The sequence below is a fragment of the Ptychodera flava genome, chromosome 6 (genome assembly GCF_041260155.1).
Source record: "Ptychodera flava strain L36383 chromosome 6, AS_Pfla_20210202, whole genome shotgun sequence".
Taxonomy (NCBI): Eukaryota; Metazoa; Hemichordata; class Enteropneusta; family Ptychoderidae; genus Ptychodera; species Ptychodera flava.
Window position 1 is genome coordinate 31,796,721 of NC_091933.1, and position 27,697 is coordinate 31,824,417.

The window sequence follows — 27,697 nt, forward strand, 5'->3', positions numbered from 1 at the left end:
TACTCATATAAGGTATATTTATGAGCTAAATATTAGGAATTTCTCCATGGTTCAGGGATTCACACCAGAAACTGCAGATGATACACAGAAACAAACAAAATAAAAAAATGACCAAAGTTACAGCTAATGGATCTTTAATATTATGATGAATCAGACAAAAACATCAAATTTTCAATTTTCACAGTGATGGAAACAAAACCATGAAAAGTTCATTTACTCAACAGGTTTCAAAAGATTCCTCGCAAGTAGAAGACCAGTAAAATAGTCATACATGTACACAATTTCATAGGGGTAAGAAAATCTGTCCCAGAGGTGGCATCCTACAAGTACCTTGAGAATGCAAATGTATTCAACATTTACACACATCTATGATTTTGAATCATGGCAAAGATAACAAATTGCAAAATAACATACGTTGTGAATAGCACAGATGGACCTACATGGATGAACCATTCTGACACCACCCCACATCCAGGAAATGAAAACACAGTACATTGACAGCAAATTGGTGTTTTGTTCCAGCTGACCTGTCTCATTTGCATGTCTGGGTTTCAACCCAAGGGTGAAGGAACAAAACAGGAAAACCAAAACCCCTGCCAGCATTACTCTCACATATAGAAATGCTTCAAAGTATAATCTTATTGTGAATATTACAATATTCCATCGCAGAACACACACTGCAATTTCTTATGGGAAAATGTTCTTTTCCTATCAGATAGATATCATGCAAATAGTCAACTAAGAAGCAAATATCAAATAACCACAACCAAGTTAAGGTCATGTCAATATGATAAAGCTAACTATTGCTCACTGCATCTGCATTGTTACTGTACATGTATGAATACCTGTAGTTACATCTATCAAACAGTCTAGAAATATTGATCCCTAAACATCTATGATCTTCCATTACAAAAGACATTTGTCTGGTAAATGAATAATTTTGTGAATGTCATAAAAAATGTGTAGAGAGTATCCCTCATTCTGTTGCACTTAAAATATGAAGCCATGACTTGTGACTGACTGTACAGCATACCACACCTTGTTACTTCATAGGGAAAACCCCCTGGCTTTAATATACATTATATATTTACGATATTGGATTAATTGTAGGCAGTACTGTACGTATCAACTATTGACGGTATTATGCTTTGATCATAGTTTTTTCCTTCATTTCTGATATTTCATAAATTTTTCAGACGTCAATCTTGTGTGATAGGCATTGTGTACAAAAGCGCACTGACTGGTCAACCAGCACGACACTGGAGAGAAGATCCAAATCAGTCCAGGTCATTTCACAAAATTGGCGACGCTATACATGTACCATAATATTTTCCCCTATCATTAGCCAATCAACGGCCTGCACGCCATCAGTAAAAATTGTATTTCCTGGTAGCCTCCACATGCGTCCTTGGTTACGTACGCCATACTGTGTCGAACTCTCGCGCCGTAGTCTGTCATAATGTTGAACAGTTGTGTGTCTACTCTGTCAAAACACATTTTCAAAATCGCGTACCATTTTTAGTTTGGCGTAGACAACCAAATCCCATATACTGCTGTGATTCCTGGACTCTGGCCTGAAGTCCTACAAAATATAAATTGCGTACCTACACAGATCGTTCAGAAAACTCCATGTGTATTGGAGATGGCAGCGATCACAAATTCTACCGTATGTCGAACAGTTGTGTGGCCACTCTGTCAACACATTTTCAAAATCGCCTACCATTTTTAGTCTGCATAGGACAACTACAAAACAGGTATCATTTTAAAGCTCTGACATCGCTCTTCCTTCTTGCAAAACGCCATGCACATACCTACACAAATAACCTTTATAACAGCATTTCTCATAGAAATGACGAACATCTACAAAATGATTCTTGGTACTTGAGCGAAATCGATAAACTGGGGGTAGAAATGAATCGTAAATATTTCGAACATTTCTTCACTCAGCGGACTCGTTTTTGGACATGACCTTCTGCAGAACACGTGGATTATGTTGACAGTCGAAATTTGTCGAAATTCACAAGACAGAGGCTTAATAAGCAGCCCAAAACTGCCGATCACAGTTGGTGGGTAATTTGAGACCTAGCGTGACCTGTACTTTATTAATGATGTAATCTGGTCGATGATTGGCTAAAAGCCGGAATGCATTATCATAATGAGTCGCCACTTTTGGAAATGACCCGGACTGCACATGGCTGAGAGTTCATTGTATCGTCATGTTGATGCACGTCTGTAGCCTGCCATAGAAGGGCCATTGATGTTGCCAGTTGGTTGGTTTCAGTAGTAAGACACTCATTAGATATGACAGGTTGTAATTTTTGTTATTATTTGACATCCACATACTGAATTAATAATAATCTGCACTTCTATGATTTTCATTGGCATTATTTCAAAACAGAACGTGCTACTGTGATGGCATCATTCAGCCTTGTAGTTATGAAATTTCTGCTAAATTATGACAATGCTGGCCATCTGACAATACTCACGTGGTGTACATTATCTTGAAATCTCAAATCACGAATCGTGCATTTCTGTAAAATTTCCGAAAATTGAACACATGAACTGTAATTGCCCCTGAGCCCTTGGTAATGCATTGATACATATATACATATACCGTAGGTAACATACAGTTGACAATACATAATTTGTACACGGGATATTTATTCACACAGAGCAATGGCTTCAAACAAAACGGCAGCTATACTTTTCACAAAACCTTTCACATATATTTTTAGCGACTGAAAACAGTCTATTTTGATCAACATGATGCCAGCTAATTCACATGTTTGGCTATCAGTCTGTGCATGCAGGGAGATCAAAATACAAAACACAGAATGGCATGAAAAACTTCTCCACATAATAATACGAGGCAATTTTTTACACAGACAGTCTTGTCATCCAGTATTTTATGTAACTTTATCATGGTGGTAAACTGATATGTGTAAATGTGCCAAGGGTCCTGTAATTTACTGAGATCTGTGGCATTCCAAAGAAATCCAGCCTAGAGACAAAATAATTCACTGGTTAAGCTCCTCTATCCGTTTCCATGTACTGCAATTTCACTATGGATTAGAAATGTTCTTGTCGGTTCAATGGCTAGATGGTCCTCAAATGCACTGATAATACCATCTATGATAATGATTTTTTCGCAGAATTTCACGATTTCTGTTGAATGTTTTGACAAGGAAGCAGAAATGAGCCTTTACATATTGCAATTTAATTTGTACTGATAAAATTATCTATACTGCTTGACAGATATTCCTAAGAGAAATTCTGAGAAACAGGGACTGCAATATTGTATTTATCTGCTCCCAGCTGGGAATTGCTACAGTATCCATGGAAATCATCCAAATGCATATTTCTTGCACATTATATTTGTAACACTTTGGTAGAGTTCTACAAAAAAACTCTGACCTCCAACTTTAAAATAAAAAAAATTTCAAGATTTTTTACGGTACAGTAAGTCTTCTGGTAGCCATACTACATACATTAGTACATCACATCATGCTGTTAAATGCGTAATGCCGTGCAGGGGGATTATTTCAATATAATTGTCTGCTAGAAAAATGACTGATGTGAATAAAGGTTTCACTTCAGCCAATAAAGTATAAAAATTGTTAAACAGTGTTATGTAGGTCATTTCCCCCACACTCATCATGACCTGAGTTCAATTAGTCTAGAACATTCTCAAGGTCACTGCCCTTGATGACCTCACAACCTTGAATTCAATTAGTCATGTTTGGAATGTTCTGGAAAGTTGATTAGTTGTGTAAGGGAGATAATTTTAGAACAGTAATTAGCATGTCAATAAAAGTTCTAGATTGTTCTTATATGCCTTTATAAAAGGGACGTGCACAGCTTCCAGTCAGACTTTTGGGATCGTGTCTCTTGTGTGTTACTAAACTCCAGCAGTAGTCATTCTCAAGACTTTTCAAGACCTTCACTGCTCAACGCTGGATTTATACTGTGGACTTTGTGCAGCTTCAAGCCTGCAAGGACTGTTCATTCATCCGACTGACTGTTACAACTCTGAGACTGGAGCTTTGCCGTCCCAGCTGAGATAAGTAGTCTGTACACTTTTAAAGCTTGTACTCTATCCCTGACTTAGCAATTAGTTTTATTTTGTAATAAATTTTGTTTTAAACGTTAACTGCTGAGTTCACCCTTTTGTTCGTTTTCTCTGCACGTAACAAATTGGGGGCTTGTCCGGGATACGAACATTTTGAGCCGTTTGACAACATTTTGCCAGCCTTTTTAAAACTACTGTATACTGTGAACTCAGCGAAATTTAATCATGGCGGAATTTAAACCAGAGGAAATGGATGACCTTGATCAGGACACATTTGATTCCCTCAGAAAAGACGACCTCATAACACTGGCCAATTTCCTTAAAGTAGAAGTCAAAAGATCTATGCGCAAGAGGGAAATACAGTACCGTATTGCCAAACATCTAGTTGATTTAGGCCAATTTGAGGAATCCACCCTGAAAGATTATGAGCCCGAGTCTACCTCTGAACTCAGAAAATTAGAATTAGAAATGCAGACAAATTTGGAGATCAAGAAACTAGAATTACAAATAGAAAAAGAAAAAATACAAATGCAGTTAGAAATGGAAGAAAGACAGAGAGAGAAAGATAGGCAGGAAAGATTAGAAATGAAACGTTTAGAGCTTGGACAGTCAGGAAAATCCTTCCCTTCACACGGTTTGACATCACTAAGCATTTCAGGTTAGTTCCCCCTTTCCAAGAAAAGGATGTTGATAAATATTTCCTTCATTTTGAGAAAATTGCTCAGAGTCTGGATTGGCCTAAGGAGTCCTGGTCTATGCTTTTGCAGAGTGCTTTGGTGGGTAAAGCCAGAGAAATTTACATTCATTGTCAGTAGAGCAGGCTTCAGATTATGATTCTGTGAAGGAATTAATTCTCAAGGGCTATGAGTTGGTGCCTGAAGCTTACCGTCAGAAATTTAGGGATTGTGAGAAGGTGAAGGATCAAACTTATGTTGAATTTGCTCGAACAAAAGAACAACTGTTTGATCGTTGGTGTTCTTCTGAAAAGGTCAGTCAGAATTATGACAAATTACGACAACTTGTTTTGATTGAGGAATTTAAAAGGTGCATCCGGAGTGACATCAAGACGTTTATCAATGAACAAAAGGCAGATACATTGGAGGTTGCTGCACGTTTGGCCGATGATTATTCATTGACTCACAAATCTTCATTTCTCAGCAAACCATCCCAGTCCTTTTCATACAGAAACAATGCAGGTAAATTTAACTCCTCCTTTTCATCCAAGAATTTCTCAAAGGAGAGTAGGAAATCAAATGACAACAGTTCACAGAGTTCAAGTAACACTCCCACATCATCAGATCCCAAGTCTCAATCTCCTTCTGACAAACAGTTCGGTACACTTTCTTGTAATTATTGTAAGAAAGACGGCCATTTAATGTCAGAGTGTTTCAAATTGAAAAGAAAACGTGAAGGTCAAAGTGGTCAAAGTGGATCTAAGCCCACCGGCTTTATTTCTTCATCAACTCAATTAGAGTCTAATAATGTGTGCAACACATTTTCTGAGGTTAAACCCCTCTTATCCCAATTAATGAGGTCAAGGTCAATTCTTCTCAAGATAGCATTATGGGTATTTTCGAACCATTTATTCATAATGGTTTTATATCACTTTCTAGTGATTTCTCTTCCGCTACCCCTGTCAAAATTTTAAGAGATACCGGGCTTCCCAGTCTCTTTTGTTGGCAGATACCCTGCCGTTTTCTGAAAAGTCATTTTCAGGTTCTAAAGTTCTTATTAAGGGGGTAGATTGTAATGACTACATTCCTGTTCCTCTCCATAATGTCTATTTGTCTTCGGACTTTGTTTCTGGACCTGTGGCTTTAGGTATTAGGCCTTTTTTGCCTTTTGAAGGGATTCACCTTCTTCTTGGAAACGACCTTGCTGGGGACAAGGTCATTACTAATCCACTTGTGACTGATAATCCTAGTTTAGATCAGGATCCAGAGCCAATTGAACAAGAGATACCCGATTTATTTCCTTCATGTGCTATTACTCGAGCCATGTCAAAGAAAACTTCCGAGAATCAAAATACTCTCAAAATAATGTCACAGATGTTGACTTAAATGACACCTTTCTCAGTCAGGTGTTTGACACGGATCATTCCGTTATCCCTCGTGGATTTGAAACTTCCAGTAAAACTTCTGCTGACCAAAGTCAGACATTTTCTAGATCAAATCTCATTGCAGAACAACACAAAGACCCAGATATTTTGTCTTTGTTTGACAGGGTAGATGATGAAGGTAAAACTTCAGATAGCTCTGTTTCCTATTATACAAAATCTGGTATTCTCATGCGTAAATGGAGACCTCCAGATGTTTTGGTTGATGACGATTGGGCTATAAAACATCAAATTGTGGGTTCCAAGCCCTACCGTGCTGAAATATTGCGCCTGGCCCATGAAACCCCCTGGGCTGGTCACTTAGGAGTCAGGAAAACTTATCATAAAATTCTCAGTCACTTTTATTGGCCTAATCTCAGGCAGGATGTAGCACATTTCTGTAAAACTTGTCACACATGTCAAATGGTAGGAAAGCCAAATCAGACCATTCCAAAGGCCCCTTTACAGCCAATTCCTGCATTTCAAGAACCATTAGTAGGATACTAATAGACTGTGTTGGGCCCCTACCAAAAACAAGATCAGGAAATGAGTACATGCTGACAATAATGTGTACATCAACTCGGTTCCCCGAAGCCATACCACTGAGAAATATAAAGACAAAGACTATAGTGAGAGCTTTAGTCAAATTTTTCACTTTATTTGGCCTCCCTAAATGTGTCCAGTCCGATCAAGGCTCCAACTTTATGTCTGGTATTTTTCAACAAGTAATGGATCAGCTAGGCATTAAACAGTATAGGTCATCCGCCTATCATCCAGAAAGTCAGGGTGCTCTTGAGCGATTTCATCAAACTTTGAAAAACATGATTAGGACCTACTGTTTTGACACAGAGAAGCAGTGGGATGAAGGAATTCATTTTCTGCTCTTTGCTGTTAGAGAGTCAATTCAAGAGTCTCTTGGTTTTCAGCCCATTTGAGCTTGTATTTGGACATACAGTCCGTGGCCCACTTAAGCTCGTTAAAGAGAAATTCCTATCAGACGATGATGATTGTCTGAATATTTTGCAATATGTGTCAGATTTTCGTACGAAACTCTCTAAAGCATGTGAATTAGCCAGAGAAAATCTTGAGTCATCTCAGCAGTCAATGAAAACAAATATGATAAAAGCACCTCAAAACGGAAGTTTGAACCAGGTCAAAAGTTCTTGTTCTACTTCCAATTCCTGGCAAACCACTCCATGCTCGTTACTTTGGGCCATATCTAATTGATAAGAAATTGAGTGATTTAAATTACATCATAATAACACCTGACAGGCGAAAACAAAAACAGCTATGTCACATAAATATGCTTAAGCCATATTTGGATAGGGATAATCCTACTAAAACAAAGCCTGTCAGTACAGTCAGTTCTGGCCATTATGAAGATAGTGATACTGAAACTGACTTGAGTGAAAATACTCTAAACTCAAAGCTGGGCTCGGTCAAGCTTCAGAACTCAGAAATCCTGGAGAAGCTGGAGTCTACAAAGTTGGCACACCTCCAGCCAGAACAACAACAACAGGTGAAAGAACTGCTCCATGAATATAAACACCTGTTTCAAGATGTTCCCACGAGGACAAACGTCATCTATCACGACGTTGATGTTGGGGACAGTAAGCCTGTAAAACAACATCCATACAGACTGAATCCAACAAAAGCGAAATATCTCCAGGAAGAAGTCAAATACCTGCTGGACAATGACTTTATTGAACCCAGTAAAAGTAACTGGAGTTCGCCGTGCATACTTGTTCCCAAATCAGATCACAGTTATCGTATGTGCACGGACTTTAGGAAGGTCAACACTTTAACAAAGACAGACACTTTCCCAATCCCGAGGATTGATGACTGCATCGACCGAGTGGGAAAAGCCAAGTACGTGACGAAATTTGACCTACTGAAGGGATTTTGGCAAGTCCCTCTGACGGATCGTGCTCGTGAAATATCCGCCTTTGTTACACCAGACGGATTGTTCCAGTACAAGGTGATGCCATTCGGAATGAAGAACTCTCCGGCAACGTTCCAACGGATGATCAACGACGTCATATCGGGCTAGACGGATGTGCAGCTTACGTTGACGACGTCGTCCTGTATAGTGACACCTGGGAGGAACACATCAAGCTCATGCGGAAGTTCTTTGAGAGACTGAGCTAAAGCAATGTTGACTGTCAACCTTGCCAAATCTGAGTTTGGTTGGGCAAGGGTATTACTTACCTCGGACATACTGTAGGACAGGGTGAGGTAAAACCTGTTGATGCCAAAATCAGTGCCATTTCAAGTTTTCCCATACCAAACTGCAAACGACAACTGATGCGCTTTCTCGGTATGGCTGGTTACTACAGAAAATTCTGTCCAATTTCTCCACAATTACTGAGCCTTTGACTAACTTACTTAAAAAGAAAGTAAAGTTTGTTTGGTCAGAGCAATGCCAACAGGCATTTGATACACTTAAAGCCATACTGCAAAGTGCCCCAGTGTTGTCTGCACCAGATTTCACTTTGCCATTCAAATTAGCTGTGGATGCTAGTGATACGGCTGCTGGTGCTGTTTTATTGCAAGAGGATAGTCATGGTGTAGATCATCCTGTTTGCTATTTTTCACGCAAATTTAACAAATCCAGAGAAACTACTCTACAATTGAAAAAGAGTGTTTATCTTTGATATTAGCTTTACAGCATTTTGAAGTTTATGTTACTTCTTCAAATCAGCCAATAGTGGTTTATATTGATCACAACCCTCTTGTTTTTTCTGCAGAAATTAAAGGCAAAAATCAGAGATTGCTAAGATGGAGTTTAATGTTACAGGAGTTTAATCTTGACATTAGACATATCAAAGGCAGAGACAATTTAATTGCAGACTGTCTCTCTCGTATTTAGAGTTTATTGTTGTTCACTTTCAAGAAATTTTACTTTAGAGTAAAACAAAATTTGAGTACTTAAATCCTTTTCAAGATTACATTTGTAAAAGAAAGATTTTTCATTGAAAAATTTTCTTTTTTGAAGAGGGGGTGTGTTATGTAGGTCATTTCCCCCACACTCATCATGACCTGAGTTCAATTAGTCTAGAACATTCTCAAGGTCACTGCCCTTGATGACCTCACAACCTTGGATTCAATTAGTCATGTTTGGAATGTTCTGGAAAGTTGATTAGTTGTGTAAGGGAGATAATTTTAGAACAGTAATTAGCATGTCAATAAAAGTTCTAGATTGTTCTTATATGCCTTTATAAAAGGGACGTGCTCAGCTTCCAGTCAGACTTTTGGGATCGTGTCTCTTGTGTGTTACTAAACTCCAGCAGTAGTCATTCTCAAGACTTTTCAAGACCTTCACTGCCAACGCTGGATTTATACTGTGGACTTTGTGCAGCTTCAAGCCTGCAAGGACTGTTCATTCATCCAACTGACTGTTACAACTCTGAGACTGGAGCTTTGCCGTCCCAGCTGAGATAAGTAGTCTGTACACTTTTAAAGCTTGTACTCTATCCCTGACTTAGCAATTAGTTTTATTTTCGTAATAAATTCTGTTTAAACGTTAACTGCTGAGTTCACCTTTTGTTCGTTTTCTCTGCACGTAACAACATTCACACGTGGGTTTGAAATATTCACTGACTCACACGCATCTCGTACACATTATTGTCAAGTATTTGTGACGGGGTAATGTTCGTGCTGTGCATTTTCCACTGGTGAGTTGTAGGGGGGTTTATGACATTCTCGTTCTTGGAAGATGTTGATGTCAATGAATGCCTGAGGCATACAATGGAATACTGATGGTATTGGATTTTTAAATGGCATTTTCTTCTGAGAACACAGTCTGAGCGCATATTTTGACGATGAACATTTACGTAATGGGACATTTGCTCTATTTGCAAGTTAAACCACGGTGACTTAAATAGCAGTCTCCTTTTGTTTGGCAAATATGTGTACATCTGAAAAGCATACAATTGTGGATACATGTTAGTGTATCCGACATTGAAATGGATTTATCTACGTCTATTGCATTAAAATCATGGGTAATTTTTTATCGCAAAATTGAACATTGTCAGCACTTGAAACGAGCTACATGTAGGTCATTTTGAATTACACACAGATTGGGATACATGTACATTATACCGTACTATACGTGTTTCCACAGACTGTCTCCACAGATTATAGATTGCAGAAGTACATGTATGTGATATGAATTACAGTTTGGGTAATGCACATATGTATGTCTGCATTTAGTTACACTGATATAACAGGGAATGCAAGGGTACGGTTTGCGCATGTGCTTAAAATCAGGGGAAGGGTCACATGATCGAAATTTCCATGAGCAGCAGCACCTCAAGTTTTCATTGCATGTGTTTATAATTGGAGGAAATTTTCGCATTATTTCAAGCACGGTCCCTCCACTCCTTTTGTGGAGTTTAGCATTATTTCAAGGCAAGAATTCAAGGCAGCATTATTTGCCAGGAAATCAGACAATGGGAGTCTGACAACAGGAAAGACATGCCATGCTGCTACAGCGTACATTTTTTCATGTGCAATTGTGAAATATATCAGGTGAATTTCAAGATTTTCATTGATTATCTAGTCTCCTTCTGGCCTGAGTCATGTGATACACTAGATATGTACATGTATGGTACACCAGCTACAAACTGTTCATGAGGAATTTGCAATGATACTTAAAGCCGCACTCAAAGTTCCTCTGAAGTGAATAGTCATCTCACGTGGAGTATTTTAATTTTAGCAGAAAGGCAGCACATAGAGGAATGACATCCCCATTCCAGAAGGAACAGAATGCTTGAAATAACATTTGCAATTTATCCTACTGGCAGAACAGCTTTCAAGACTTTCTTCTTTAGCTGTGTAACAAGTCAATATCTGTTGCCTGCCTTTCGTGAATTGCGAGAGTTACTCATGATTCTTAGATTTGAGAGAGTTGGCTATTGAATACCCTGCGCTTTCAATTCAAAACACATCTCTTATTTGATTAAGTTCAAAGCTTTTTTTGGGGAGAGAGCTTTCATCTGTGTAGGAGGATTCATGCAATAAGCAGCATTATCACATCACGCTTTTGGCAGGGATCACTGATATCAGTCGTTTAATTTCAAACCCGTAAACAGCGCCTTGTACTCAATAAAACCCTTATTTATGTGCCTGTCAACATTCTAATTACACCGTATTTGACTTCTTGTTATGAGATTTTTAAACTTCTTGTGCCATTTTATGAGATTTTTAAACCACTCAATTTAATTAAACTTCAATAAACACTGCCTTCTTTATGGTAAATGATACTCTTTACATGAAAAAATATATTTTGGAAAGTTTGGGGCTCCTATTTCAAAATGAATCCCACTACGGTAAACGGTAAATAACGCTATCTTACACGTACCATGTTTTTCACATAAAACTTCATTTAGCAGTTTTGCTGATTCAAGAGTTTCTGTTTAAATTAGAAATGAGCCTGGAAAATAACGGCCACTTAGCTACAACATCCAGGATAGTAAAGTTTTACTGTCAGTGTATAAAATTTAACAAGAAGTCATAAATTTACACAGAACAAATAACAGTCATATGTAACAACAAAGTGGTGGGTACTGCTGTTAAAGTTTATTTTTGTGGCTTTATAGATGTGTTCCACTTTCTCATCCAAATTACATGCATTTTGAATAAAAATCTCACGGTAGCATATATACAATATGAGGTCAATGACATCAGGTGGAAAGTGCAGTTGACCCCACGACATTAGCCACTTTCAATGCTGAAGAGTGAAAACAACCCAAAGACTCTTGGAATTCTAAAGTTGCAACAGTTTGCTGATGAATAATGCTACCGTGGAAAAAGCCATAAATAATGATAAGACAAGGTCAAGTTCACCAAGTTGAAACACAACATTATCAATGCCATCTCAGAACTGAAACAATATCACCTGACGTACAAAGCCTACCAGTATTAATATAGGGACAAAGTCTGCCATTTTTCATGAATTTTGTTTGATACAAGATACTTCTTTTATTGTTTGACATGTTGAAAGATACTGAATGAATGGGTGACCATGCATATATTCGACCCTGGTTTTAGACAAATGAAATGAAACCATCACGAAAATGAATTAATGGTCATGACCATTAACTCATTTTCGCAATGATTTCATTTATCATGTCTAAGTAGTATCTTGTGTCATTATCAAACAAAATTCATGAAAAATGGTCGACTTTGTCCCTTTAATGAGTGCTCTGAACAACTTGAGGCAGAATGTGCCTTGGGCACATATATTCAAACTCTCCAACCTGTACATTACTTTTATAGTCTACCACTCAAAGTAAATGAAATCTTCTTGGGTTTACTTTGGTGTGATAATCGAAAATTTATTTTTTTTCAAATAAAGTTAACACCAGGATGGAAGCCATTTTGAATTTCAAATATCGGTAAATTTACAGTAATTTATTTTTCTGGTTCTAAAATTAACATGGTGACCCATAATTATTTATTCCTGATTTTGAAAGAGGATAGTTGACAGTTCCTTGACAAAAGTTTGAGCAAAAGTCTTTCTCTTTCAAAACATATACCGGTACTACCTTAATTAGCACCTCAACTGCCCAAATATCAATGAAAAGACTATCGTTGTATATCAAATATTCTTTGACCTTTTCCAAACCTGCATTGTAATACTGAGGTCACGACAAAGACGAAGTGTCATAAATCAGAAAATCTGACCTTTAACTTCCAAAAATTTAAATAAGAACAATGCACTAGAGGACAACTGAATACCATCTTTCAACCAGGATGTTTTATAACCTTGATCAATGACCTTGACTAATTCATCTTCAACTTGGCTTGCCCTCAACATTTGTCGTTATACACATTGTACACTACATGTATTTTCTGTCACTTGTACTGCCCTACCACAATCTTGTATCCCATAATATATTTTGAATATTTTCTATGTTATCTTCTCTCACTTGTGTGCTGTTTTAAGGTACTTTGCATGATCTAAGGAACATGAACATTTTCCATCGGTAAAATCTCATTCTCCAGAGGAATATGCATGTTAAAACAGTGCACTTTGCATAAATTAAATTGTGAATGGAATTCCTCCGACACAGAACAGACCTTCACTGCTCATCACACCAGTTGCATTTGCCATGCTCTGTACAGGGACGCCGGCATCTGGCTACACAAAAGTCATAACGTGTATTCCCGTGACAGTATCTGAACTAGAAAAATTGCACATACTCAAGTTACATTTAGAGAATGTTTCTCTAAAAGTACCAAAAATGATCCACTGACAAAAGTTTTTTAAAATTTCATTTTTGCTTTTTTACAGTTCATAACATTAACATCCACGTACCCACATGAAAACAGCAAAGCATGAACATTTCCATGACAGTGGTAATTCTGTCAAGATGTTGTAATTCCTGTGTTAAGGACTGAACAGAGAATACATATGATTCAACAGATATGTGCACATAAAATGTTCATATGTTCCTACATGTACAGATATGCCTGCAAATTTTCTCCAGTGCATTTTCTAGATTTATTTGTTTCTCGAGTGAGTGCAAAGAGCTGATATGACAGTTCCAGATAGACACATGCAAGAATGTGAAACAAACCCTTTATCATTATTGGCCTTACTGTATTTGATATTTCAGTTCCATGAAATACATCTTTGATTAACAATGCACTGCATTAATGAGAAAATCCCACATATATCAAAGATGCATCAGGACTTCAAAATCCTTCACAATCCAGCAAATTTCAATAGTCTACCCTGCAGCTCTAACACAAGTGAATTTGGTATAGGTGACAAATATTAACATAGCCATTCTCCTACGAGCAATTTCATCTGGTAAATTAACAATACAACGATGAATTTGATACTTCACATGTTAGCTTTTCACATGTTGTGAAGCTCCATTAGCCTAACTTTTGATGTGTTTTCTATTTATTTTTGTTCTGTCAGTAAAAAGTAATTTCCTGTTTGACCCCTATAATTATGTTAAACTGCCCGGTGTTAAATTCATGTTAGATTGTCTAAAACTTGTCAACACAGCCAGTATGTATAATCATCACTAATGTCTGAGTATTATTGTTATAACTGAATGTGAGAGTCCAGACTCCCTGGAGAACTCATTTTTCAGCATAACACTGCATGTTGCAGACACTGCAGTTAGTTGGTACAGGCTAATACTTACAGTAACCAATGTCCTACCAGGGACTATCATTTCCGAATCACAGAGTCAATGAAAAGCAGTCTTGAGCCAACACCTGTACAAGTATTTTCACCTATTACAGTATCTTCTGTTTTAATGGGCCTTCACATGTTCAGGTCTTGGTGAACATGCAACATATGGGTCATGTTATGCCGCCACGGGTTTAACCAACTTGACCTTATGTTGGTGACCTGTGAACTTTGGAGGATGGATTTGCTCAAAGCTTGCTTTACTAACTGTGACTGAACAAAACTAGTGAATGTTCTCAAATGCTACAATGACATGTATTCTGCCCTCAAACTTTTATGATCATCAGATCAGTTCTGCATCTCGAACACATATTCAGATGCACATGTACACACATCTCTAAAAAGTATTTCAAGTCCGTCCATAAATTTGTTCATCTTTGTGTCTGCATACCGGTTGCTAATTTTGTTCTGCATTGTAGAGGCAATTCATACACCAGACATCATAACAATTTTTGTGAGGTAAAACCTTAAAGTTGTAGAAGATGCCAACTCACAGCAAATTATCTCTGTGATGTTTATTGTTATGGCAATGTATATGAATTCTTTTGTGAAAGATTTGACAAATTTTTGTTGTCTAACTTGTAACACAATGGTATGGAGATGCATTACATGTAAGTCATTCTGAAACACACTCTCTCTCTCTCTCTCTCTCTCTCTCTCTCTCTCTCTCTCTCAATAATTATTACATAAATACTGTCTATCGCATCAATTGGAATATTTTGGCAAGAGGGTTTTTTCATTTCACGGAAACCTTATCACCTCATTTACAAGAATTTGAAAATTGCTGACGTCATTGTAGTGTGATGCAGTGTTTTTGCTAAGGTTTGGGAATATCGGTAAATTATTTGGGAACCCCGGTGACATTGATGCTGTCCCCTAATCTGATTGCATTGATATACCAAGGGGAACCCCGGTAAAATGACTGGGAAACCCCGGTAATTATCAGGGTAGTGGCCTTAACAAAAACACTGGCGATGGTAAGTATGGCATACAATGCAGGTACACAAGTTACACTAAGGTCACATGTCTAGGTGGTACCGTCAATAGTACTACAAGCTTTCTCTATTAATTATAGCAATTTGGTTTTTATTGTTCCAAACTGCTGGAAATCTGAGAAGATTCAATCTACACAACAGAAATTCTCATATCATGACAATTAGAGACATTACTTATGATTTCTGTGGTTATGAAACTGATTTTGAAATGATTCATAGCAATGTCTAGGTGACACAAGATATTTTCCAAGTTACTCAGACAATTCACTCAAACTATTTGTGGATTCATGATTAGAGATAAGTACATGCATCGCTGCATTTTGACCCTGTACTGTGGGAGAATATTACTGCTTTGAAAATCCAAAGCAGTGCCCTGAACTCTGCACCATGTGAGTACAAAAGGTGGAAAGGTTTGCCAAGATGAGAAAAACATCAGATGCACACACTTCATTGGTTATTTATTTTACAGGTGTGCTGCATGCTGTCAGTGACATGGTACCACAAATCATCCACTGCATGGTCTTATCACGATACTACTACACAGGGTTAAAATTTACGGTGGAAAAACAAATCTCTAATAAAAACTGTGACGTATTTGGGTTTTCCTGCTGTTTCAGGGTGATTGAAAACAATATTGACCTGACCCTTTTAGTGAAGTTATAATTATTAAAGCTTGATTCAAAGGGTCAATATCAGAGCCATAAAACTTGAATTTTCAACCAAGGCTTCGTAAACTTTGTCCTTGGTGTTGATTTCTATATGGATGAGAAAAGTAAAACCATGGCAAAAATGTATTTGACAGTTCTCATTAAAAAATTATCGCAAATCATCCATAGAAATACCTTCCATGATTTTTTATTCAGGAGGTATGACACCCATGTCACCAAAAGAAGTGATGATGAATTCCTTGCCAATCACAGCGAGTGAAGAGTTTTGAATATTTCATGACATGGTTTTATTTCCAGCCAACTCTTAACTTCTGAATAGTGACCTCAGATGGCTTGTGGGTCACCTGAAAGTCATTCACCACTTGATATATGGCTGACAAATGATCTCATCAAGGCCATTCAGTTCTACTTCACTTTATGGCATTCTCAACCACAGCGTTGTTCACCCTGTAACACCTGCATGCTGCAGTACATGTTGAAAAAAAGACCTACTTCCATATGGAACAGGGAGAGAAACACTTGTATCTACAATTGCAAACATTGTCTTGTGAGTGCCTGTGAGCCAAAGAACAATACAGACAGTCATTTCCTGGTTGCAATTATGTGCATGACTATGAATTCTTGGACTTTGGCCAGGAATATGAAAATGCTTCCTGAATGAGATCATTAGTATAATATTATCACAGTTCCTCCACAAAGGAGTCACTGTGATATGGTTTCATGGAAAAGGTAAAAAGTTTTAGGGAGTTATGCTGAACGCAGAAGATTTGCCTTTCACAAAGACCGCTGCGGCACTACATACACGTTATGTCTGAACTGGAGATATCCACCATATTTGATTCCTGCCTTCTAATTTCAATAGAAAATTGAACAAATATGAACAAAATGTTTTCATGTATGCTTTCCACACTTTACTTGTTCTAGCTATTTTCCTGTGGTGTGTGCAGTCTGAATATGACATGCTCTTGGCAAGTATGTCTGCATTGCACTCAAACAACTTCCTGTACATCTGCTCATCTGATAGGGCTTACTGATAGCACTGTACAGAATCTTAATAAGTCTTGAAGACATTCACAATACAGGTACCTTGCTTCTTGTGAGAAGCAAGCAATCTCTTCTGCATTTACATGGACAAGTTGCTGTCTGTGATGAGCTACCACTTTAAGTATTCATTCCGTTTCCCAGCGATTAAGCTATGCTCAAAAGAACATGAACCCTCTTCACTGCTTTTAGCCACATTTAGCCACAAGATGCAACACAGAGAGGAAGACACCGCTCCCTTCCATGTACATACTCTATACATTCATTATGGAGATGAAATACACCTCAGCCTTGTATGTAGAGAAACTCACCAATCCTCGAGACATAGAGTATTCGCTAAAAGCATCCATTCACATACATGTATCCCTCTAGCAAATTTCATACAGCAGTAAGTGTTGTGTTTTTTGCAGTGTTAATAAGAACACACCTGTTCTGAGCTATTACCGGTAGGCTTTTTGTTAGTTACCTTGTCTTGACCCTATACGTCGCTTACGGTCTCCGTGCCTCAGACCCAGGTCGGAGGCACAGAGGCCGTAAGCGACATGTAGGGTCTAGGCAATTAGTTACCACAACACTACCAATTCTGACGGCGGAATATGGTAAAACTGCTTAATCATAGTTGACATATTACCTCCTTTTTCTAGTGAGAAATTTGAGATAAAAAATTGCATACATGTATATCCGAAGTGTAAACTGCCAAATTTTTAAATTTTATTCTAATTTCAGCATAACTTGTACATTTCCCGAGTTTCACATTATTTTTCTGTCCATGGAAAGCATTTAAACATCTACATTGTTCAGTTTGCCGAGGAATATGTGATATAATTTTGTGCACAATAAGGGAAGCTGCTTGACATATCCCCAGTCCATCAATGGTTTGCCGAAGCACACCTTGTCATACTTTTACAAAATGACGGCGAACAAGAGCATTTAGGCTGCGAGCCGGCATCTAACAAAAACAGTATATGGTAATACAGTAGGACATTGGAATCTTTAAAGCGACCATGAATTGTGTAACAGTTTGGTTTATCAATTCAACCGCAGTGAAGATAATGCCATCAAAAGGTAACAAGAATGTCAAACTCACACTTGACTGGAGGAGGGCAAAGAGAGCCCAACAGGACGACCTTCTAAACAAATGGATGCTTGAACTAATAACAAGTTCACAGGTGTGCGGTTTGCCAGATCAGGTTTCCTGTGAGAAAAGTGCATTACAGTTACACAATTAGGGTACTTGGAATAGAAAGAGAAGGCCCCAGATAGACCTGAAGACATTCTTTGACAAACACATTTAATTAACGTAATAGCAGTGTGTACAAACAAAGCAGATCTCTAGCAGACTTGTGTGTACATGGGAGTCTGTACAAGTAAATTTGGCCTGTGCATCCATGGATGTTGTTGAAAAAAGATAAGAAGCATCCTGGAGCAGGCAACTTTTTTTTTTCAGGAAGCCAGCAGGGTGAAAGTTCTGCACACCAGCGACATACATCACTGATCAGGTGCCATGGCTACAGATTTCTAAGAATGCCTAAACTTCAACGATGCCAGCTGAACGGGAAAAAACTGAGCGAGTTCTCTGCAGAGTGGCTGAGTCGGAAAAGTAATCAGGCGTATTGTTTTTTCCAGATGGATGGACCTGTTGCCATGACAACCACCCAGCAAGATGCATCCGACTTGGGCTCGGAGCCTGAGGCCATCAAATCTTTGTGGAATCATGAACAATCTGGTCATTGGAAAAACAAGGGTAGGATTGGAATGAGTCAAACTGGATAATGAGATGGTTCTAAGAGATTTTTAGTAGAAAGATCTCAGGTACCGAGACGGTAATTCAAAATCACAGTCAGTGAAGTGTGCAAACACCCTTAGACAGCATCGACTCACCCCATCACCCTCTATATAAATATTCAAGACAGTGCAGCACAAAAAGTGCAGGTTAAATATTCTCACAAAAGACATTCTCCTCTCCTTTTCTTTCCTGACAGGCCAGTTTTAGGAGCTCAATTCTTCACTGAAACTCTGACAAAAAATGGAGATCAGTGCGCGTGATCCAGTTAATTTTCTGATCTGCATCCATGAAGAGTGACACTCGGCAACATTGTTGTACAAAAGAAGTCAAACAAAGTCATCAATGTCATGAAATTCTCTGTGTAAATCTCTGCAGGAAGTTGACCACAGCATCGATGCACTGATGTCTGTAGAGATGAGAATTTTCAAACTGGCTGTGATTTCCATACCTCACAATGTAATGTAACAGTACACCGGTACATATTAATTTCTAGCTCTGCATGGGAAACACATGATTCAAAACTTGTGGTTTGAAGACTTTCAACAGGAATTCATTCAATCCATACAGAATTCTACATACCATATCATCCTCACCCTACATGTATGATACCTGTACAAATGGTACAAATGATGGTGAATTAATAGATATGACTGACAGATCAATGAATGCTGACTCATGTACATCTATGTAGGACCAATATTGATTATAAAACACTCTACACCGTTTTTTCTCTACCTACAGTTGAAGCTTCATTTCTTGTAAAATGTAACACTTAGTGAAGAAGTCTGAACTCTGCAGAAATATTTATGTTTACAACAAAGAAAGCGATGGTACCAACCTTCCTAGTTGATGTAGTCTCCAATCATCAGGGTCAGAGGTCACACATAACTGGTTCACGCCTAGTACATGTAGTACCAGTAGTGTACAAAATGATCCCCTTAAAGGTAGAAACAACTTACTGACTTCACAAAGAGCAATGTACAAGATTGAGAAAAAGTTGAAATACAAGAATTTCTTTCGATGAGGAGAATTTTTTTTCAAATCTCACCTATAGGTACATAGTTGACACAGAAACTTCTGAAAATGATAAATTTTATTAAGACAAGCTGTTTTGAGTCTATAGGATTTCTGGAACTTTCTGTGCATTAGCCTTATCACAGCTGGAAATCCTGTGTGTATAGAGGGCATACTATTAAACTATTGAGAGCTATGATGAGTACAGCCAGCCAATCTCTGGCAGGGCTGAGTATTGCTCCAACATGAGTGATGAAGGAATGACCCTTGGGGGAGCCCAGGAATGACTCACATTATGATCCAGTGCACCAATGTGTCATAGAATCATGGGTGTGGTGCTGTGTATATGCTCCGATACAGTCACATTCACATATATCATTTTAATATTACAAGCCAGTATGAGCAATGAGCAAGATGAGCTGGAAGGCACGTTCTGCTAAAAAAGTTGCATGTGTATCCAACTTGCAGCTATCTCCATCTACTGGCTGAGTGAACTAGTTGTGCATCCACATGAATAAGTTCCCCGTACTGAAATATTACCGAATCGGGAAACCTTACAAGTGACCCTACCAGTAAGTCTTAGAGACTGGGGGGAAATGTGACAACCTCTGCGTAGAGATAACAAGCAATACACCGAGTAAATAGGCTGAGATACAATACTCTGCATGTACTGTACCATGTCCTTACACTCATCACATTTATACTGGCCTTGGCTTTTCAACAACATGCCCACAGGGCATATTATATCAGCTGCTACAGGCCTTCCAATTTTAACACTCAGAATGTGCATGGTACAAAATGTTGACAATGTCTGTATGTGTCCCCTATGCAACTATGGAATTTGTCTATGGTTGTCTGAGTGTAAACACTGAAAATCTAAAAGTAAAATATGATATTGACTCGTTGACATCAGCTGTAGGGTAAACTGGAGTGATATCAGACAGGTATTAACCAGCATGGATATATCTATAGGTGAGCGGACGAGTAGGAGGCGGTTTACTGAATTTAACGGTACAGTTTGCCAGTAAAACTCCGAGGCCCGCAGGGCCGAGGAGTTTTATGGCAATCTGTACCGTTAAATTCCGTAAACCGCCGACTACGAGTTTGCTTACCGTGTTATACCACGAATTTGCCGAGTTTTAGAGCCTTGTTTGCACGCCGAAAGTTTTTATTTGTAATTTTAGTGCAGTGCACGTTGAAACTTTGGCAGGAAAATATTGACGCGTTTTGACACCTTGTTGAACGAAGGTATAAAAAAACAACCCATGATTGGATAAAACAAAGTTGACATGTGTTGCTATTGTAGTGCGATGACGTGGTTGAGCACCTGGTTTTATTTGAATTGTATGAATTTGCTTGATTGGTTGGTTGAATGAAGTGAAAAGGTGTTTGCAAATTGACGTTAGAGTCACGCTTTGCTCATTTGGGTCGAAAACTTTGAGCAGCATACACGCAAATGCCGAGTCGCTCTACGTAGTTCGATATGGCGGATGAAGTAAAGTACAAAGGAAAGCTGTATCCGGTGCACTTCAACTATCAAAGCCAAAGATGGAAAAGAAAAGTTCCCTGTCACGCCAATGCTAACGGCCTACACAGCCACGTCATAGAAAGGCGCAACAGAAACTGCAAGTACAAACAAACAATATGCCTAGATCCACAATGACTGTGGTACTGCGCGTGTGTTTCCTATAGCTAGATTTAACTTTACCAAAGGCGACTGAAATCTCCACATTCAGTGTTTGACAACTGACTTTGAAGTCTTAAATTTCAGATTCGAATGATCATGATAACAATAACCCTAACACAGAAGTGATATTTGCAATCAATACCGTTATTTCACGGTGACCTGTAATTGATTTTGAGATGTACAGTCGTGCAAAATTAATTCAGTCCGGTGATTCTTTTAAAGTGTCTTCACTCTGTACTTGATGGTGAAATAAATTCCTTCTGGTTAATGTCTCGCATTTGTTTTTTTTTTACTCGTCGCCATGTGATTTTCTTTTGTTTAAAAAGTGTCCATTTTACAAGTTCTTTTGTTTAAAAGTGTCCGATTTACTAGTAAATCGGAGTTTTTAACAAAAGAACTGTCCAATTTACTAGTAAATCGGACACTTTTAAACAAAAGAACTTGTAAATCGGACACTTTTTAAACAAAAGAAAGCCAGGTGGTACATATAAAATATTCGGTTATGGAAATTAGACAGCATGGTTAGACCAATGGGCACGAGGCGGAGAGTGGTATAACTCTAAATAGTGATGAAAGCCCATCTTACACTGATGGCAAATTTCACAGATTTTCTAAGCTCTTCAAACCGAACCATTGTGATAAGATGATGACACTCAGGTGCAGCCCACAAATGTGCTCAAAACACTACATGTACATGTATAACACACATGCATGTCACACCTGCTGCATATAATTCACATTTGCATCTTTATGCATATGTAGATGACATTTTAAATGTTTACTTAAACCTCCTGTTAAAACTCCAACTCTCTATTAACTACTACTGGTAACAATAGGTTCGGGCCAAACCTGGTTGGTGAAACCGAAAGTGAACAACTTGTTGCTCACTAATTTCTGTCGATCATCCTCATAAACTGACACATTCACCAAAGTTTCCTGTTTGCTGAATTTGCTAATGTTGAATTAAATTCTTTATAAATTCAGTTTTACAACATAATTGAAATTGCTAAAATTTATCTAGGTGGCAATGGATTTTTGTAAAAAACCCAAAACCCCAAATTCTAGTCTAATTATTAGACATAAACTTATCAGGCATTTTGTAAAAAGCATTTTTATTAGAAATCTGATAGATGGAGTAAATGAAGGCTTTGCAACAGAGATACATGTATTCTGTTGGACTCAGGTCAAAAAAATAAATAGTGCTGTTCTGATAACATTGTTTTCAAAAATAGGGTACACTGTAGGTAGGTACACCCTGTAGGTAGGCAGGCATTTTTTTTCCAAAATATTTTTATTTTTTAAATATGCATTTTTCACGGGTTCAAGGTGATCAAACACTGGCCACAGCATTTTCAGAATAACGTATCATAGCATGTAAAGGAATAACGACATAAAAGACATCCGCGTTCAAGCAAAAATCAAACGCGAGGTAATGAACATGTGATTTTGCGGGTTTTTTCTTTCATTTTTACTTTCACGTTTACGTACATGTACACGTAGCTCTAAAAAGTCTAGGGTCAGCGGGTAAAAAATAGCGTAAGTCAGTTATGGGAACAGCACAATTTTTTTGGCCTCATCATTATACATACAGAGATATGATTGCTGATACATGTATTTATGTCATGTTTCTGTGTCACACTTTGAATGATATCTGGAACACAATTAATTTACAAACACTGGGTCTCATCATGCATATCAAGGTTTCAGTGTAACAGTTAAACTGTCACAAACACAATTTTTTGCTCTGTTTCCGAAATGATTTACTCTTGAAGGTAATTGCATGTTTCAGGTGTACAGTATGTACGAGATGCACCAGTGCGGAAGATGCCGTACACTGTAAGTAGCTGTTAGGACAGTAACAGGAGCCTTTTGACAACGTTGTACAGCAGTCTTGTCAGTCTCATGTTAAAATGTCCGTTTCTCAGCCTAGTACCCCTAGCATTGTAGCAAAAACCAGCTTGTCAACACAGTCTGTGTATGTGTGGTCAACATACACAGGCTTCTGGCAGATACTGTCAATATAAGTGACAGCCTTGGCTGGCTATCTACAAGCCAAGGTGACAAGCTCTGTATCGAGTCTTTCATAACACTTTGGAGTAGACCACAAAACTGTACCTTCTACATGGAGCAAAAAGAACTATACCTGCATTACACGACAATATACAGTCAAAAGTTATTTTCATATCGTCCATGGAACAGAATGATAGGTACTGTAAGAATGCCACTTGATAACATTGCATGTAAGTACAAAAACAACAGAGAAATAAAAATTTTTAAATATTTCAGCTTCGACAAAAATTTGAAAAGTCTCTAGCCAGTAGCCATAAACTAAATAACAACAACATTTGAATTCACTTAAGGGACAGTCAATTTCATTGGTACATTGATTAGTCTCGATTCACAATTCCTTAACTGAAGGGCATGGTTGCTATCCCATCAGAGGAACAAAATAAGACCAGGTTGATGAATATTTTGTGAGGCTGTGGGCAATTTCTGGCCGCACCAATTAAGCAAAACTATCAACTGAATAAACACATAGATAAGAATCACCGAAAAGATTTTAGGTTCAAAAACAATCTCGTTTCAAAATATAATGGCATTTTCAATCAAATGACTACAACAAGACCCTGGGAAAGAATGGTGTACAAAATACGGCAATACATGTTGAAATTATGGATAATGTAAAGACACTCTTCTCTACATGTACTGTTTTAGAAACTCGTCAAGATTTCAAGGAATATAGGTAAGTGTTACTAGAAAAAAAATCATTCTACAATTTTAACTTAACCAATTTGAAAAATTTCAGCCCAATTAAAAATATTGCGGGTAGATATTTGACCTTTTATTTTCAGTTTTGTATATCTATTTTACTATACATGTACATCTATAAAGCCCCGTTATTGATATCCAGCTTTTAGGAAACCTCTTCCAAATGTTAATATACACTATAGTATACAAAATTATTGCTATTATTACTACTATTATTATTTTGATTGTTATTATTATCATCATTTGTTCAAAGTACATACCTCCAAGACAAAAATAGCTAATACACTGTATTAAGTCAGACATGTTCAAACATGCAAATATAACTTGATATTCAAAAGTCACATTCTATTTCCACGACTGCCAAGTATAATGGGCAAACATAAGTTGATTATTTACACAGCGATGAATGTTATGCAACAACTGTCTGATTTAAATTTGATTCTCACTGTAGCTTTCTTTCTGTCTGACATTTGCAAACCATGTACAATCTCGCTCTCATTGCATTGTTAATGAATTATACTCTGTCCAGATACCATTTGCGATAAATTACTCTGCACTGATACCATAATACAATAAAGTTTGACTTACTGATTGAGATCAATGATACCAGTTTGTAAATTTTCTTTAACCAATACAGAATTTATAAAATATGAATGACACTTTCATGTACATGCAGTATACCCTGCTATATGGAAAATTTTATATGGGATAATTGGGAAGTTCAGGTGAACTCTGAATTTGATGGAAAACTGATACAATAGACATACATCCTCTGAACCGGTGCCCCTACCCTAGTGATTCTATCAGGTTAAACTGTGGCAATGTCGGAATTTACTGATCTTTGCCACGGTTGGTTGGTCCGGTTACGTGACCTCAGTATTCAAGATATGATATATGAATCTATACCACAACAATGCTGAACAGTACAATGGCTTGAAATGAAAGCTGAATGAAACCTGAGACATGCTGTACCAGAACTGATATAATGATTCTGACAAAATGTCATCAACGTTGTGCCCCATTTTTGTTGCATGGTCTTGAAAAAACAAGTTTAGGGAATAATTTCAAATTTGTCTTAATATTAATCAACCCTATGTCTAGATGATAAAATCAGAAGCTGGTTTGCATGTAATATATAAACTGGATATGTGAAAATAACATGTCAGTCACTAAAAGAAAATATATGGTATCTTAGATATAATGAAGATTTACATGAAAGTGTATTCATTTATTTCTGGCTCATCAAGTTGTTTGGTGTTTCTTTCCATACATGGATATTAGTAATATACTAAGTTTAGAATGGATCGCATTCAGGAAGCTGTTCCTGTTTCATTTCAGACGGTGAAATGTACACCATCTTTTATCACTTAGCACTTGGCTGCTCTCTAGCTGAGGCAAATTAGAACCATTGAGCAGTTCCATGGGATTCAACAGGGAGGTAGAATGCCCTTTGTTTATGCCTAGTCTGATCACTGGACTTCCGTTCTTGATCTCTTGACAGGATTGGGTGTCAGCACCTAAGCGAACACATGTGCATTTTCCGCTGGAGTTTCCGGTCTCGAGATATGTTTTCATTGATGGCAAAATCAATAAAACGACTGGTTGTGGCACTTTCCACATCAATATGAAGTAGACATGAGTAGCATATATGACTCCCATCTCTTTCATATTCACTTATCTATTACATTTCCCAGGGAACTCATGCAGGTGACAATTCCATCCCCCCCCCCCAATCCTCTTCACAGGCTGAAAGATTGAAAACTATCTGAGAAATCTATTTTAAGATGACAGGATCAATAATGCAATATAATATTTCACCTAGAACAAACAGGTATATAGTAAAAGGACCAGTCCTGTCAGACTGTATTTTGCATAAGTTATTAAGAAATACATTATGAGCTATTTGTTGAAGCTTTGATCATCATTCACATGGTTCCTGAATCTAACCCTTTCACCACAATGGTTTTGCCCTAACTTATTGTTGTTAATAGTTATTGTGGCCCTGCTTACAGGCAATTGGGGTGAACAGGTTAACAGTCCTCTGAGGATATGTTCATCACCTGGGTAGATTCTGTCAGCTTGTGAAACATCTCCAACAAATTTTATATGGTATCAGTAACCGTACATGATCTATCAGAATATTTGACCGACAAAATTGGATTTATGACTAAAAAATGGAACAAAATATCTGATGAGATAGTTCCCCTGGCTTATCTGTTATTGACATTGTGAAAATGTTGACAAACCAAACATTATTAGACAGTGGGTCAGCATATGTCATATACTTCTACAATAGCATGCACAACACTATGCAATGAGTAACAAAAACTCTCTGTAAAGACTAAATGACATTGCTGTTAATACTGAGAAAATTGTTTTTCCATTCGCGCACATGTCATGTTTCATCTTTACAAGCGTGCACTGTGTAATGGATCCGATGGAAATATTCCCAGACAGACACAATCAAATGGAACGCCAATCAAATGACAGTTCAATGTTGTTGGATATAAAACATAATGAGATCTAATTGGGCTCGATTACAACCCGTGATTGCCAGCGACAAGATGTATTCAAAATGACTATACGAGGAACCCACAGCACTACACTATATATGTCTCACAGCATGCAGGTACCGCCATGATCCAGTGACAGGCACCAGACGATTGACTCGCTCGCATTTCATGGAGGCCTCACGATAAATTATTCACAGGAAGACAGGGCAAAAGCAAGCATTACAACCGGCGTCGGAATGCTCGACCCGACTGTGTGAAGGCTTTGAAAAGTTCTAGTTCATGCCAAGGTGAGAATTCGACCCTCGACGTCTATCTTGGTTTTTAAAAGGCCCTAGACTTCAACAATGGGCTTTTTATGTTGTGTCGCAGCTGATCGTTGATCGAGTGTCGTATTTATGCTGCATGAGTAATGGAACATTTCAGACGATTTGTCCTGCATTGTGTCGTATTTTGCTAATTAACAATAACAACGCGAATCACAGAAAAGTAAGACTGAGTGGGAGAGATAAAGAAGAGGCGGTCTTACCAGATGCAATATGATTTCTCTGCTGTCCGCTCTCTATGATAACTTCGTCTGGTGTGCCACACATCTACTTGTTTGAAGACGGGGAATTGGTTCCCGACTCTCCGCCGGTGTTCGACACATCAGCGTAAATATTTAGCGATGGAAATTCCAAGCTACCGTTTGTACATATGCACCATATAATACAACCTTTCACAACATGCCCGTTACATTATCTGAGCAAATCTTACATTACGAAAGAAACTGTCACAAATTTTCTGTACACATTAGCCGCAGATTTACCTTCCATTTTGGGTTGATGCGATATCCCAGGATTCAATGCCGG

General features: G+C 37.9%; 1 protein-coding gene across 5 annotated transcripts in view; it reads right to left on the minus strand.

Moving 5' to 3' along the window:
* LOC139135494 (cyclin-dependent kinase 17-like) overlaps positions 1-27,694 on the minus strand; it is a 96,342-nt gene extending 68,648 nt beyond the window's left edge. The window contains exons 1-2 of one of the 5 annotated variants that reach the window (XM_070702896.1): positions 27,376-27,677; positions 18,168-18,275 (exon numbers count right to left, since the gene is read on the minus strand). The gene's annotated coding sequence lies outside the window, so the exon portion shown is untranslated. Of the gene's footprint in view, positions 1-18,167; positions 18,276-27,375 lie in introns of all 5 variants that reach the window. The other 4 variants (XM_070702895.1, XM_070702893.1, XM_070702892.1 and 1 more) reach the window with 4 other exon arrangements.
* Positions 27,695-27,697: the final 3 nt, after the last annotated feature.